At 35.3% G+C, this 15,630-nt stretch overlaps 1 protein-coding gene across 7 annotated transcripts in view; it reads left to right on the forward strand.

Annotated features, from left to right (window-relative positions):
- The first annotated feature begins 233 nt into the window (after positions 1–233).
- The window catches only part of znf618 (zinc finger protein 618), a 37,562-nt gene continuing 22,165 nt past the window's right edge, over positions 234–15,630 (forward strand). Inside the window, exons 1-2 of one of the 7 annotated variants that reach the window (XM_051894412.1) lie at positions 234–1,266; positions 3,676–3,760. The gene's annotated coding sequence lies outside the window, so the exon portion shown is untranslated. Of the gene's footprint in view, positions 1,670–3,675; positions 3,761–15,630 lie in introns of all 7 variants that reach the window. The other 6 variants (XM_051894413.1, XM_051894408.1, XM_051894409.1 and 3 more) reach the window with 6 other exon arrangements.

The raw sequence follows: 15,630 nt of genomic DNA on the forward strand, positions 1-15,630 counted from the left end.
TCTTAGCTAATGTCAACTAGCATTAATACATTTTTAGGATCAAATTTGTATCTAATAACATTATTAATGCACAGTGAATTACTAACATGAATATTTTTATTAACTAACATTAACAAAGGTTAATATATGCTGCAAGTATATTGTTCATTGCTTTAATTAGTTTTTGCATTAATTAATGTTAACAAATGAGAGCTTATTGTAAAGCGTTACTAATACATAATGGATCTAAAATAAAAACAGAGAAATCTGGGTTGGAGAAAAGAGTAAATTCATGTTTTTCTTTGGTTTTGTATAAAATACTCCAGAATGTGAGATTTGTGGGTCATACTGACAAGCTTCTGAATATGAGAATTCACAGAAACACGTTTTTCTTTGTTTTGTGAAAATTAGAATTTGCATGTCAAATTTCATGAATCACATTTTTTTGTTTTGTTCTGACCATCCACAGGCCCGCCGCTAGAGGCGCTGACGAGTTTGAGAAGTGAAGACGGAAAAAAGGAAACGGAGCAGTTCACATAAAAGTCCTTTCATTCGAGCTTTGCCATTTTCATGGTTTTTGCTACAAAAAAATGTGTTACTGATATAATCTTTATTTTCTGTAAATCAAGATATTAATATCTTCAAAACAACATGTTTGTGTGCATCTCTTCAAAATATTATGACAAAAACACAATAAAATGATTTATTTCAAATTTAGCCAACAAACTGTGAAAGAAGTAACTTGTGGGTGTAACAGAAGACTTTTCTTCATTCAAGCAGATGAAAAAGAAGTTTGGTCACAAATGTAAAAAAATTGATTTGCATGGACAAATGTACTATTGCATGGAAATGATTGTGCTTATCTAACCCAAACGCTGGACCAGCTGACGTGATATCAGCTTCATAAAGGCATTGTGTGAAATTAATGCATTTGCAAATTGAGAACCTGCCCTTGCATGATGGCGGATGAGTGTGTCCGTGGGGCAGACCGCAACATTTCTGTCCCTCAGCAGCAGTGAAGCATCAGGAAGAGCACAATCACACTCACTGCAAACACATTTGGGAGCTCTGTTTCCAGAAGAGAAAAAATGCCCCGGAAAGACCCGCTCGTTTCGTCATTTTGAGATCCGAAGGGGAGGATTTCTTCATTCCCAGAAAATTTCTCCGCATGACCCGCATCATTTTGGGAGGTAACAAAGTGGAGCACGCGCGTCTTTCCTCATTCACAAATGATACAATGTAACGGCGCTTTGATCAGATCATCCGGAGCTCATGTTTGTGCGCGCGGTAAGATCGCATCCCGATTCTCTCAAATGTGATCTGAATGTGCATGGATCTGTTGATTTTTTTTTTTTTTTTTTTTCTCTTTTTTTTTCCCCCCCTCTTTTTTTTGCGGAGCTGCTTTCGAAATAAAGTTTTGCAGCGAGTTTGTGTTGCAGTGAATTGTTGCATGGCTCGTTCTGTTCTCAGGTCTGTGAGCTCGGTGGCTTTTGCGGGAAATCTGTGGAGTTGAAATCAGACGGGGTAGGGTAGAATCTGAAAACACAAAAAGCACACGCAGCAGCCATGTTTGCTGAATTTTCCTGTGAATTTTAGCCCGACTCTTGTCTGTCGAGCTCAGGGAAGGAAAGGTCGGCTGGAGCTGCTCTGTGTCTCTCTAAACAACTCCTCGCGCTGAAGTTTGATGCAGGTGAAAGTGATGGAAGTGTGATTACTGGAACACTGTGTTATTTTCGATGAAATCAGAGAGTAAATGTCGTTTTCGTTTTTGCAGCGAAATTAGCGCCCTCTGTCGGTAGATATTTCGAGAAATTAAGAAATTACAATTAATTTTGCTTGCAGGCATATTTTATTTTTTCACATATTCGACACTTCTTATTACCAGTGTGAATTAGACTATATATGGATTCGTTTGTTGTGAATTGTTTTTCCAGACTAACTTCACCATGCTGTTTTGTATTCATTTTTCACATATTGTTTTGACATGCAACAAATTTCCTCAATGTCTTAAGAAAACAAAACATTGTTAGATGACAGGCCACTCTTACCAGCTGGCTTTTTCCTTTCACACACATATTGATTTTTCTTTTTCTTTTTGCACAGCCCAACTGCAAATATTACACTGATCAGTGAGAGGGCGCAGAATGGATGGTGTCATGAATAAGAGCAGTCATATGTGATGGTCAGGGTGTCTGAATGATTGCTGGTTACACGAGGGAAGTGAGAATATTTTCTTACTTCCTTTTAATTGCGCTGAAAAACTGGTTTCCAGGTCCGTTTCAAGCAGCATTGCGTGAAAGAGTGCATTAAATTAAAAATATTCCCAAGTATATTGCTAAATTTGGGGGTGGGAAAAAAATCTGTTATTAAAAGAAAGTAATTTTTTTTTTTTTTTTTCACCATTTGCATTAAATCTGGTAGTCGTAAAACAGTTTCCTGTTTCCTATTTTCTGTAATTTTCTGTCAGTGGCTGAAATTTGATGACAGGTCCTGTTTTTAATCTCGTCTGTCTGAAGGGGGGAATCAAAACAAAGTGTACATTTTCAATACTGAAAACAAGATGTACAAACGCGCCGTTGACAATATTTAACAGTCGCTGTAATCATTGACAGACGTGCCATTTAGATGTATGTGGAAATGTAGTTTTATCAGTTCACTTCATTTCTATCAGTCTGCTTTACTTCACTGAATACACAAATGAGACAAATGCAGTATGCTTTATTATGACCCGGTGTTTTCTCATCATCTCATTTTAGAAAAAGGGCCCAGCGTGTAAGAGGCTTTAAAGGGAAGGTTAATAAATGAATATTGTGTCATTTACTCATCCTCGTGTCATTCCTGACTTCTGTGGGACATGAAACATGTTCTGAAAAATTGACATTCATTAAATGGACAAAAAAAATGTGAGTTTTTTTTTTTTTTTTAACATGTTCCACAAAAGAAAGTTGGTCATGCAGATTTGGGACTACATGAGGGTGAGAAATGACTGGATTTTTATTTTTAGGTCAACTAACAATTTTAATGAAGTTGAATTGGAATATTTGTGAATTTCTTAGTATTTGTTCTTTCGCCCTTTTCTTTAATGACGGGATGAAGTGGTTTTTGCAAATTCAAAATGTCAGAATGATTATGAGTGATTTGAATCAGTTGAAGCGTGCTGATTATGATTTTGTGCATGGATCATCAGGTTTACATGGCTTTTTTCCCCGACAATTTAAGAACCTTAAAACTTAATTGTAAAGTTTACAACGGAAATAAAATCCCAGGTTTCAATGTGAACTTTGGAACCACATAAATTCCAAAAGTGTTTTTCTGAGGGCAGATTTCTTAAGGAAAACAGCGTCGCTACACAGATGTCAGAGCAGCAGATTTACTCGTTTTTAATGCTTTTATGCCGCAGTTTTATTTTGGTTGTAAATGTTTGGTCGGAAGTGGTATTCAGATTCAGGTCTGTTTTGGTCAGGATTTGCTGCTCGAACACAAAACCCACACTCTGCCCTCCGACTGTTACTAATCTAAGAATAGAATTTTCATGGAAATTTTCAGAAGCCTGCCTTTCCCCCTTTTGTGTAATAAATTTAGGGATTTTCCATGCAAGGCGTCCGGGCTCTGTAATTTTCCACTGCATTTCAATGTCAGTTGATGTAACTTGGAACAAGTGGCTAATTTTTAACCCATTGACCCTTTTGTTTTCAGATCTTACTCTTGTTTGGCTGAATTCGAGAAAAGCAGACCAGGAGGGAGAGAAGTAGAAGAGAGCGGTTGAGCTCTGCACCACAAGGTAAACACTTTCATCAAGGCGAGGTTGTGATGGCGCTCTGTTCGTTTTACTTTATGATGACTACAGCTTTGAAGCTGCAAGAAGTATCGTAAAAGTAGTCTGTAATATTCAGAGTGTTCTGACGTCGTATGATAGTTTTGTTTTTTCGATAGTCATTTTTCTTTTCCTGCTGCTGTTCTGAAATAATATGTGCTTAATAAGTACTTATAAACAGCCAATATTCTAGTAACATGTATGCTAATAAGCAACTAGTTAAAAGACCCTGTGTTACCCAAATTTTTAATTTAAACTTTTTCATACATACAATTAATTTAATGCTCTTCTTTGATTGATTTTTTTTTTTTTTAATTTCTGAATTTAAATAAATTTTTATAGGCCTCTCCACATCCCAAAAAAGTATTGAAGAAAAGCCTTTCAGTTTTCTTTTAGTTTTGCGTGATCTTTTATTGCTGTAGCTCCTATTGTAATTGATAGTTTTCTTTTTCTTTTTTCCTGAACGGGAGTCTATGGCATCCCTATGAACTGTAAACAGGAAAATGATGCACACTTATAGACATGATCCTGAATATTAGTCTGACCAACTTTGAGGTCTTTATAGCGCCACCACCAGTTCAAAAATGATTTGATATAACTTTTGAACACTTTCTTAGAAACACAATTCTTGGTTACGCTTCTCATGCTGATAAAATTTTTAACAAAAATTTTCACCACTCCTATTTCCCAAATTATGATCACTGAACCGAGCCACACAGAAGTGACTGAACAAAATGTTGATACTCATTTTTGTTCTAAAGTTATGATGATGTGAAATTAACCATTCCGACCCAAAATTAGATAAGATGCAATATCTTGGCAAAACTTTGATCTATTGAAATGAAACTTGGTACACTTCATCATCACCTTGATCTGAGGGCACGTGCCAAATTTGGGAACAGTGCCACCTACAGGCCATGGGTTTTTTTTTTTTTTGGTCATAACTTGGTGTCTACAGGTTAAATCTTGATCTTGGTGTCTACAGGTTCCATGGGTCATGCCGAATCCACCAGTACCAATTTTGCCAGGGCTATTTTGACACATTTGTCCTTACGCGGGTGTTACCAAAGTCCCTTTTCAAGGAAAGTCTGTTCACTTGGCATTAGGGCTGATAATCATTAATGACACGGACGACAGCATGTTTATTAGGCTGCTGTCACTTTAAGATTGAATGCACAGATCCAATATACTGTTACACATGCGTTTTCTTTCTCAACCGTTCACTTAAGACATAACTGACTGTGTTTGAGGATACTTGTAAAGTCAGGCATTTTGACATGTATGTATATTTTACCATTCAAGTCCAATTACGCGGCTAAAAGAACTTAATACTCGCGCTTTATGAGCAGTGGCTTCATTTCATCACGTCTCTTAGACAGTGCGCATATAGCGAAATGAGTTCTCTTTTGCTGCTTACTGTGCTTCAACGCTTGTTCATCGCTTGTTTTTAAACTGCAGTGCTTAAAAATGCATTTAAACGATAACTTTCATGACTGTGCAGCACAGCAACGATAACCACGACAGAGACAATAGTCCAACATTTGACCTTTTTATGACAATTCAAATTTAGTTCAGGTTGTAAAATGCCATGTGGTGTGACTCCCCAAAATTTTGTCAATTTACATTTATAAATGAATAATTCACAAACGTTGGTTAAAAATACTTTCTTTCTTTCTTTTTTTTTTTTTACCTTGAAATATATATTTTAGAATGTCTTTAAAATAATGATTAAGAAGTGTACAACATGACAGTGATTAAATGACGGCAGTATATATTTTGGGTGAACTATTCCTTGAAATTCTTCATAAAGTGAAGCAACTAAGCTGTAAAGTAACGCAGATGCTGTGCTATGCAGCGTTTTCCTTTAAATCCCTTAGAAACTCCATTAATGTCCTGCTTTTTCCCAAAAGCAATGAATACAAAATGTCTCTGATATTGTGGCTCTGTAGGATAATGCTAAGCCCAACTGCCTTTATTTCACTGTAGGATATGTAAATTTGGGCCTTATTTTTGATTCTGGTAATTATTAACGTTACATCACTCTGGGAACTAGATCTCATAATGTGCTGCATTGACTCCATATGTTTGTTGCTCATAACAAACTCTTCCACTCTCACCGCTAACCCGACACATCAGAGAACTCTGGGAGCAAATTGCTAACAAATTATGGCCGTGCGAATGATAGTTTTTTTTGATGGTTTAAGTTTGAGGACATTCTGATATTGTAATTGTTTTGTTTGGAATTTAAATGGCAATAACGGGTTGTATGAGTTATATACAGTACTGTGTACAAGTCTTAGGCCACCACCAGCTTTATTGTTTTAGCAATGTTTTAATGACCATACATATTTATTAAGATACAAACAGAAATAAAAAGGAAATATGTACGCAAAATGTAAAAGAAATCTCAACAAAATGGCTTCTTTAAGGAAAAAAACAGTATTTAGTATGACCTCCTGGACTTCTTCCAGAAGAAACTCTGAGAAACTTCTCGTCATATTTTGAAAGTTTTCTTGGCCTTCCAGTCCTTTTCCATTCCATTTTAGGTTTTAGAGAGCCGTTCCTGCTGTTGCTCAAGTGTAAGAGGAGGTCTAAATACTTGCCACTTTAGCCTATAGAAGCTGTTTTTTCTGAATTGTTCTGTTTTTAACACTGCATTAAAAAATTACTGTATTTTCTGGTTATGTTCTAATAAAGAGACTGAGAAATAATTATATATGGTCATTATATCATTGCTAAAACAACATCTAATGGTGGCCTAAGACTGTTGCACAGTACTGTGTGTGTGTGTATATATATATATATATATATATAATTCACAAGACAAAAAAAATAGCTGAATTTATTAAAATAACCCCATTCATAAGTTTGTGAACCCTTGATTCTTAACACTGTGTGTGGTTACCTGGATGATCTACGACTGTTTTTTTTTTTTTTTTGTTTTGTGATGGTTGTTCATGAGTCTCTTGTTTGTTCTGAGCAGTTAAACTGAGCTCTGTTCTTCAGAAAAATCCTCCAGGTCCTGCAGATCCTTCAGATTTCCAGCATTTTTTGCACATTTGAACCCTTTCCAGCAGTGACTGAATGATTTTGAGATCCATCTTTTCACACTGAGGACAACTGAGGGACTCAAACACAACTATTAAAAAAGGTTCAAACATTCACTGATGCTCCAGAAGGAAACACGACGCATTAAGAGTCGGGGGGTGAAAACTTTTTGAATTTGAAGATCAAGGTAAATTGTACTTAATTTGTCTCCGGGAAACATGTAGGTATCTTCTGTTGCTTCCAAAGGGCAGTACTAAATGAAGAAAATTGATATTTAAACAAAATAAGGGCAATTTGGACATCCTGTTCAAAAATTTTCACCCCCTGACTCTTAATGCGTCGTGTTTCCTTCTGGAGCATCAGTGAATGTTTGAACCTTTTTTAATAGTTGTGTTTGAGTCCCTCAGTTGTCCTCAGTGTGAAAAGACGGATCTCAAAATCATTCAGTCACTGCTGGAAAGGGTTCAAATATGCAAAAAATGCTGGAAATCTGAAGAATCTGCAGGACCTGGAGGATTTTTCTGAAGAACAGAGCTCAGTTTAACTGCTCAGAACAAACAAGAGACTCATGAACAACATCACAAAACAAACACAACAGTCGTAGATCATTCAGGTAACCACACACAGTATTAAGAATCAATGGTTCACAAACTTATGAACGGGGTCATTTTAATAAATTCAGCAATTTTTTTTTTTTGTCTTGTGGATTATATGTAAACATCTTTTATGTAAAATATCTTAATCAGGACAGTACTAAATAAAAAATAACATGCATTTTGTATTATCTCTTTTATTTTGTTAATTTTTCACATTTTCAGATTCTGCAAGGGGGTTCACATACTTTCAAGTGGCACTGTATATTTTTTATATATATATATATATGAAGTAATGTCTCTTCCAATATATTGAATACATTTTTAAAATAAATTGTTAAATAAAACCATAAGAACATTATGCAAAAAAACAAAAAAAACAACAAAAAAAAACAACAACTTTATTATATAATGTATAATCTATTTTATTTCAGCTAGTTGCCAACATTTCTTATTTTCGTTGAGTTTTAGTTTATTTAATTTTAGGTATTTTAGTACTTATTTTTATTTTTGTCTATATAGTTATGAAATTTAACAAAAATGACAGACAAAAAAAAAAAAGAAGAAAAAAAAAAAAGGAGTAATTCCAAGAAGCTTCTCGCACCATTGGAGCTAAAAGTTTAAAATTAAAATGAAAATAGAAAAACCTAATTCAAAATATTAACAAAAACTTTAATAGTATATCAATGATACTAATACAACACTGCTTCACATAAACCAAAAGAGACGATTTTAATGTCTGTCATTAGTGTTGTCCCACAGCTCTGGGATATGGTGTTTGATTGTGACTCGAAGGCGTTCAGCCGCAGTGTCTCGGACCGTAACTTTGCTCCAGTGACTCTCTCACACACTGAACGTCTGAACATACGTTAGCTAACCTGTCTCATGACAGTCTGACAACTCCTGCTTAAACCCTGAAGCCTGAAAGATCGCTTTCACGGTCTTGATTCTCAGTCCAAACACTTCTGCAATGTGGGAAATCTCTAATCTGCCCAACCTTGCCTCAAGACAAACTGCCACCTAATATAAATTAATTTAATTAATCTTAAATGATTTATGTTGTTACAAACTTGTGTGTCTTACTTTCTTCAGTGGAACATAAAAACTGCTATCAAAGCATGTTTTGCCCATACAATGAAAGTCACCGGGGTCCAAAACCACCCTTTCATCATATGGACAAAAACAAGAACAAACATTGAGCCGTTTTCCAGTAAACGATATTTTGTGTTACACAGAAGAACGAAATGCATTCAGGTTTGGAGAGACATGAGGGTGAGAAAATGACAGGAATTTCAGTTTTGAGTAAACTATCCCTTTAATATTTAACCTTTTAACTGCCAGTGCTTGTTTTGAACATCTGAACTTAAATAGGTGGTGATTCATGAATGCACTGGAGTACAGGCCTGAGGCTGGTCTCTTTTTAAAGACACTCTGTGAAAGCAGCTTCAACAAAGTTTACCGTAAAGCAAATGTACTGAACTAAACATTTATACATACACATAATAGTTTGGACTTAAATTGCTAGAAAATCAAAGCCATGTGTCTAACCAAGTTGTGTTCCAAATTTGATGTTGATATCAGAATAATGTAGCTCGCTAAAAGGTTTTAAAGAACCATTTTCATGGGAACGCAATGTCAAAAACGGTTTTCACGGGATGAATTTTAGGTGTTTAATCTTTCGAATGATACCTTGGCCAATGTAGTGTTCATAGCAGCTATTAAAACTTATCATCAACAGGTTCTTTCTTTAATCTTTCAACTTGTTCGTAATGCAGATTTAATTCTCTTCACAGTATCAATAATACCTTGTACCTTGATAGAAGTTTCAGCACTTTTCAGGATATGAAAACTGTATATGTATTTCTTATTATTTGGTATGTCCTGGTTTTGCTTGCGTTCAAGCTGACATGGACTCCATGGGATTGTGCAAAACTGATGATCCATGTTATCCCAGCGTGATTTGTGAATATTCCAAAGAGCATCTTATGTGCTTGAGTGGAAGCAAGAAAATCTGACCTTTTGCACAAACATGGTCAGCGTCGCACATTTGCTTGCATTTGGTTAGTCACCTACACACACTCCAGAATCTAAAAGGAATAGTTGACCCAAAAATGAAAATTCCTTCATTTACTCAAACTCACATGGCATTTTTTTTTGTTCTGTGGAATACAAAAGAAGATATTTTTTCATCTGTTTTTTTCTTTTTTCTTTTTTCTTTTCTTTTTCACATTCAATGAAAATCAATAGGACTTTCAAGCTCTAAAAAGACATAATGATAGTGTGTTAAAATTCACTAAATATAATGTCAGTCAATTTGCAGTGTGTTACATATAAGCTTACCTGGAAAATATAAATATTGGTGATTGGATCAGCATGAGCCAATCATAGTCTTAAAATATTCATGATCATGTTTGTATGGAATTTCCTTTTACTTTTTGCATGTCTACTGTTAATAGCAGCAAATTTACTGGTGCTCTACTGTGGAATATGATTTTGTCCTTTATATTTTTAATTGTGTTCATGTTATTTCATGCTGGACTGTAAGTTGCTGTAGGCTTCTTGATGGCCTCCTTTAGTGTGGGTCTTTTTGCCCAGATACTTTGGAGGGTGGCCAGTTCTGGGCAGATTTATAATTGTTCTACATTTCCTCACCTTTTTATTATTAGTGGTGCCTGCTAAATCCCATACACTCAAGCCCAAAGTATACTTCAGCTTTTACACGTACAGTGCGCGTGATGCAAATTTCGTCACCAGAATAGTATGCACACCGCCCGATTGTTGTAACAGCACGGATGTTGTACACTCAGGTCACACATGCACATTGAATTTGAGAGAGTTATGAGATAGACACAACTTTAGTTGAAAAGAATACAAAGACATTTTTTATCGTTCATCAATTCTGGAGAAAAATGGCGCAGACACTGGACAAAGATGAGACTTTCTAGCGTGCATGTGTCGACCGCCTGCAGTCGTACACTGTATCAAATGGAGTCTACTACGCGTTCAACTTTAAAAAACAAAAAGTATACACTGGGCTGTACTTGACATAGTAACTCAAACACCCTTGAATTGTGGATTCAAATTTAGCTTGAAGCACCACTTGCGTGTTGTTCATCGCATCAGCTAGTTTTTATCATATTTAGTCAACCATGTTCTGTTTTTGTTTAGTCAAGTTTTAGTCTACTAAACATTTGGGCATTTTAGTCTAGTTTTAGTCACTGAAAATGGTCATGCTGCATAATGGTTAAAATGATAATCACAATTATTTTGCTGAAATTTATAATGGCTATGATTGTTGTCATTTGAGGAAATTATTTTTACATTTCATCAGAATTTTTGCACTTTGACCTATAAGCACAAATCCAGAGAATGCCAGCTCATATGCATGGTTTATTTTACTTCATCTAGTTTCCTGACTTGAATTTAAAACAAGAAACTTCTCAAAATCTAAAACAGTGAAATTGCTAATAGTAATTAAAATAATTCCAAATTACACTTTTTCTAATAAAACAACAGCTAAATAAATAAATAAATAAAAGACTTTGTATCATCACACAGAGTCGAGATTCATGTTTGGATTTATTAGTTTATCGATGAGAAGGTTTGATGGCAGATTTAGTCGCAGCAAACGGCTCAAGCGGCTTGTGACAGAACACAGACTTTACACTTTCATTTACGCAGAATATCTCAATGGAGATCACTAAACTCCAGCTTACTTGTTTGTCTGTTTTCAGTTCATTGGCGCCTCTTCCACACAGTGTAGAGAGTGTGTGCGCATGGTTGGAGAGATTTAAGTAAAACACTGAGCAAAAAAAAAAAAAAAAGCATTTAAAGGAGTCATGAACGGCATTGTTTTATGTTTCCTGGGGTGCACTTGTAATGTTAGTATGCGTTTTACATCAAAAATGGTCATAATTTAGAAATGAAAAGCATTTTTCAACCCTGATTTTATGCTCTGATTTGAACACTCTGTTTTAAGGGGCGTGTCTCTGTGAGACTTCAGTGGAAACGCCCACTGCTGTGATTGGCTGACATCTTTGTCTGTGAAATAGATAAATATTACTCTCTCGAAAACTTTAGCACGTTTTTACTATTTCAGCTCTCAAGGTTAACTAATCATGAAAAGTGTTGATTATAGCATTACATTTAGATCTACGGCATTATATTTAGATCGTGGCATGAAAGGTTGCAGTGATGAACATTGTAGTCGATCACAGACATGTTGTTGAGCTCATGAAAGCAGTGATCTCATCATTTCAACTCAATTTCTGCACACTACCGAATGCTTTCATCATTACTAACAGTGCAAACACGATATAACTAAGAGATTCGTTGAATAAAACGGCAGTTTTGGCGAGAGTCGCTGTTTGATTGACAGCTCCAGCGATTGTAAAGGGAGAGTTCTTTGATTGCTTATATAATTATATCTATATATAATTTTATCACAGTTTAAATAACAAATTATTTTCAAGAGAAACAATGTGAAGTTGAGCGTTTATTCACTTGTTTGATTTACTGACACACAGACAAAGATCATCTGACTGTACATGAATCATTAATATCAGATCAGGCATTAGAATTAACACAGTCACTTACATGTTGTTGCATTACTGTCGAGTCCATACCGTAAAAGTCTGTTTGCAAAGCCTGTGCCGAAATACGATTGATTTACAGATGAATCCACAGTGAAATGTACCGAATACAAATAAATAAAGCTTAACTGAGACATTCACATTGTTGAAAATAAATAACCATATTCCTGCATTAGGATCCTTTGAAAGGTAATGTTATTTTAGTCCTGTATCGCTCTTCTCTCCTCCTCATCTCACTAACACACCAGTGGGCGGGGCTAACGCTGCAATGATGAAGTAGGCGTTGATTTCTTCTGTGGAGGCGTGGCTTCACCATCTATAGACACATTCCAGGATCAGTCGTTCTCTGGGTCTGGTGTCAATAAAAGCTTTTATTGGACTAACAAGGAATGTTTCAGTTCTGAAACTTACAGGATATTCTTATAGTACGATGACCTCTTAAAAGTTGATTTCTCAATTCATGACCCATTTAAAAGAAAAGCTCTGATCAGGGGATTTAAACTATTGATATCAACTTCTCTTCTTAGTCATGGAAAAAATTTTGTTGACGAACATTTTCATCAGTTTTTTTTTTTTTTTATGACACTGATAGCTTCTCACTCTTAGAAGAAAAGGTTCTATATAGAACCTTAAAGGGTTCTCTAGGGCACTTTTTTTTTTGTTTTTTAAATCATGGCATCAGTTTATTGGTTTAGTTTAATATTATATTTTTTTATTTATTTTTTGATTTATTTTTTGATTACATTTTGATTTAAACAGCTCGTAAACATCACTAGAAAAAAGTTAAACAAATGATTGCATAATACATGTTTAACTGGTTAAAATCCAGTCAAGAACCCCAGTGCAGCTTCAAGGTAGTGATGCTCTTTTCAATAGTTTGGTGGTCGCTTGGTGGTCCATTAACTCCAATCGCATAAACGGATTATGTTTTGATGACCAAAAGAATAGATTATATATTTGTAGTGTACGTGATGGCAGTGTCTCAGTCTTCATCGGGTGCGGGTAAAATAATAACAGTGCAGGTTATAAGGTGGGATAAATTTCATCAAATAACACCCAACCGCAGCAGCTGTTCATCTGCACACGTGCTCTCCTCTGATCTCTGAGACCGTATCGGACGATTAAATCTCTGGGGGAAATAATGAAACATCCAACAAAACGAAAAGGCAGGGAATGTAATTAATTCTAAATGAATCTTTTATATATTATAATGATAAACATCCCTAATATGAATTAATACATATATGAGTAATAGAATGACAATGAATAATTTTAAAGTAATAAACAACACTCACAATTGTAGGAGTGTAATGATTTTATATATAATATATATATATATATATATAATGTGTGTGTGTGTGTATAATATATATTATACACAAAGGTTTTTTTTTTAGAATCACAATAGACCAGGTTCAGTCTCTTCATCTCCTGCTTGTTTTGCAATTTTGATTTCCATCAAAAATTTAATCACAAGTGTTTAAGGGCTCAGCACTGGCCTGTGTGCTGCCCTGAATTTCTAATTTTAGTCTATTCTTTCAGGATTTATTTTTTGTATAATTCAAGTACGCTTTTCAATATCTCCCAGTTATTAAATTTTAATTCGGAGATCATTAGCATATAAATTGAAAAGGCTTTTTTTTTTTTTTTTTTTTTTTTTTGCCCACTCTTTCAGATGAAATTTAAGAGGCGATATTTCTTTTTTTTTTCACCACTTCCATTTAAATGTAAAATAGTAAAAGGAAAAAAAATAAAATAAACAAACAAAAAAGGAAACTATTCTTTTTTTCACATTACTCATTTTTGAAAGTGGTACAGGCATGCCAGCGTTTTTCATGATGGGAACGTGTCAGTGTATTCTGGTTCAAGGAAACTAGGGCTGTCAGCCTAATCTCTTCCAGTCATCTCCTGAAATAGCCTGAGAGTAATAAATTCTCATTAGGTGACAGTGTTGAAATTCTGCTCATAGTTACCACAGTTTGGAGTTAGTTTTCAAAATGAATCGGCGAAAGAGCGTACCTGTGCGCAATAATAATGCCTCCTGGCTCCTTTTGTGAAGAGGTGCGGTCCACACTGTACGACATCTCACTTGTGATGCAAGTATATATACTGGCTTTTTTATTTATTAACAAATGTAAAATTAAAAATGACTGCTTTGTGTTTTGTATTTTGTTTAAATTTTAGCATATTAGTCATGACTGTAGTGTTTCAGTCAAGGCATGTTAATATGGTGTTTTTTTTTTTTTTTTTTTTTTTTTTATATACTTTTTATTGTATATTTAGATTTTTCTTTCTTTTAATAAAAGGTCTGTAGCACAAGCCACCTTCCCCGGGCTGGGAAGCATGGAGGTTCGCCAAAACCTTGCCGACTTAGTCATTTTTTCGAGTAGGAAATTCCTCCAGGGTGTCTTTCGCTCCTAGGATGCCCAAGACGGCGCACTCTTTCCGGCTTAGGCTGGAACCATGTTCCAGAAACCAGTAAGACCTGTGAGTGGCTGGTTTGTTTTTAGAAACCAACTAATATGATTCAAAGTTGCAAACATCTGCTGCATCTGAAATCACATAATGTCTGAATAGGTACTGCATGTGAATTTGAATTTACTTCGCAACCGTTAAAAAAAAAAAGTATGCCCTGTATAGTATGAATGTAATCCGGATGTACTACATCCGCCATGTTGTTGCTGTCACATGACCTACCAGCATCAGTTGCACCGCTTCACTGTCATTCATAAATCCTCTCCTGTAGCCTCATGGGATAGTAAAGTGTACATTGAATGCGCACTTCAGGATCTCGGAGGAAGTAGTGGGTCATCCAGGGACTTTTTGCCTACTTCCAAATACTATGTATTCGGACATACTACTCTTTTAGTGTACTGTTTTTTGCATAATATGTTGTAGGGAAGTATTTGATTTCGGAAGCAGCTGAACATCAAGCTGTTACTCCGCCTTGATGGTTGTAGACCTGAAAACAAAAGCTGGTTGTATAAGACTTATTCTAATATCCGTTATATGAACCTGCATTGTGTTATGAATTGCAAATTTAAACAAAACACAAACTTTTTTTATGCATTTTGGCCGTTCATTTACATGACAGCGGCGTTTTGGGGGCCTGAAAACACAAACTTTTGAAAATGGGTGTCTGTGTAAACTACAAAAACGCAACTTTGTGAAAATGGTGACGTTATGCACATATGTATTACGTGTTCAGCCTATAGGTGCATAGTGTTTCTTTACAAAGTGACATCGCCATCTACTGGCCTGGCATGAATAATACAGCATTTTTAGTCTTGTTCGCGGATCCGTGTAAATGGGGATCATTTTGACAATGTTGTCGTTTGTACACGAAAATCTTGTCAGTTTTTAGTATATCGTCATGTAAACGTACCCTTGTACATTACTCATGTTTTGTAATATTTCTCATTTTATTTTTGTGCTTTTGTTTTTGAGGAGGAACTGCCTCTCTTTCCTCCTCAATGCACACACCTCGGGTAGATATAGATGAGCTTCCACACACATCCTGTAGATTGCATGTATCAAGTTGATTTTATTTCTCTGAAGAGAGTTCTGAGCATTACATATATAGTTGTAGTTCTTCTCCCGAACA

The sequence above is a fragment of the Ctenopharyngodon idella genome, chromosome 5 (assembly GCF_019924925.1).
Source record: "Ctenopharyngodon idella isolate HZGC_01 chromosome 5, HZGC01, whole genome shotgun sequence".
Lineage (NCBI taxonomy): Eukaryota > Metazoa > Chordata > Actinopteri > Cypriniformes > Xenocyprididae > Ctenopharyngodon > Ctenopharyngodon idella.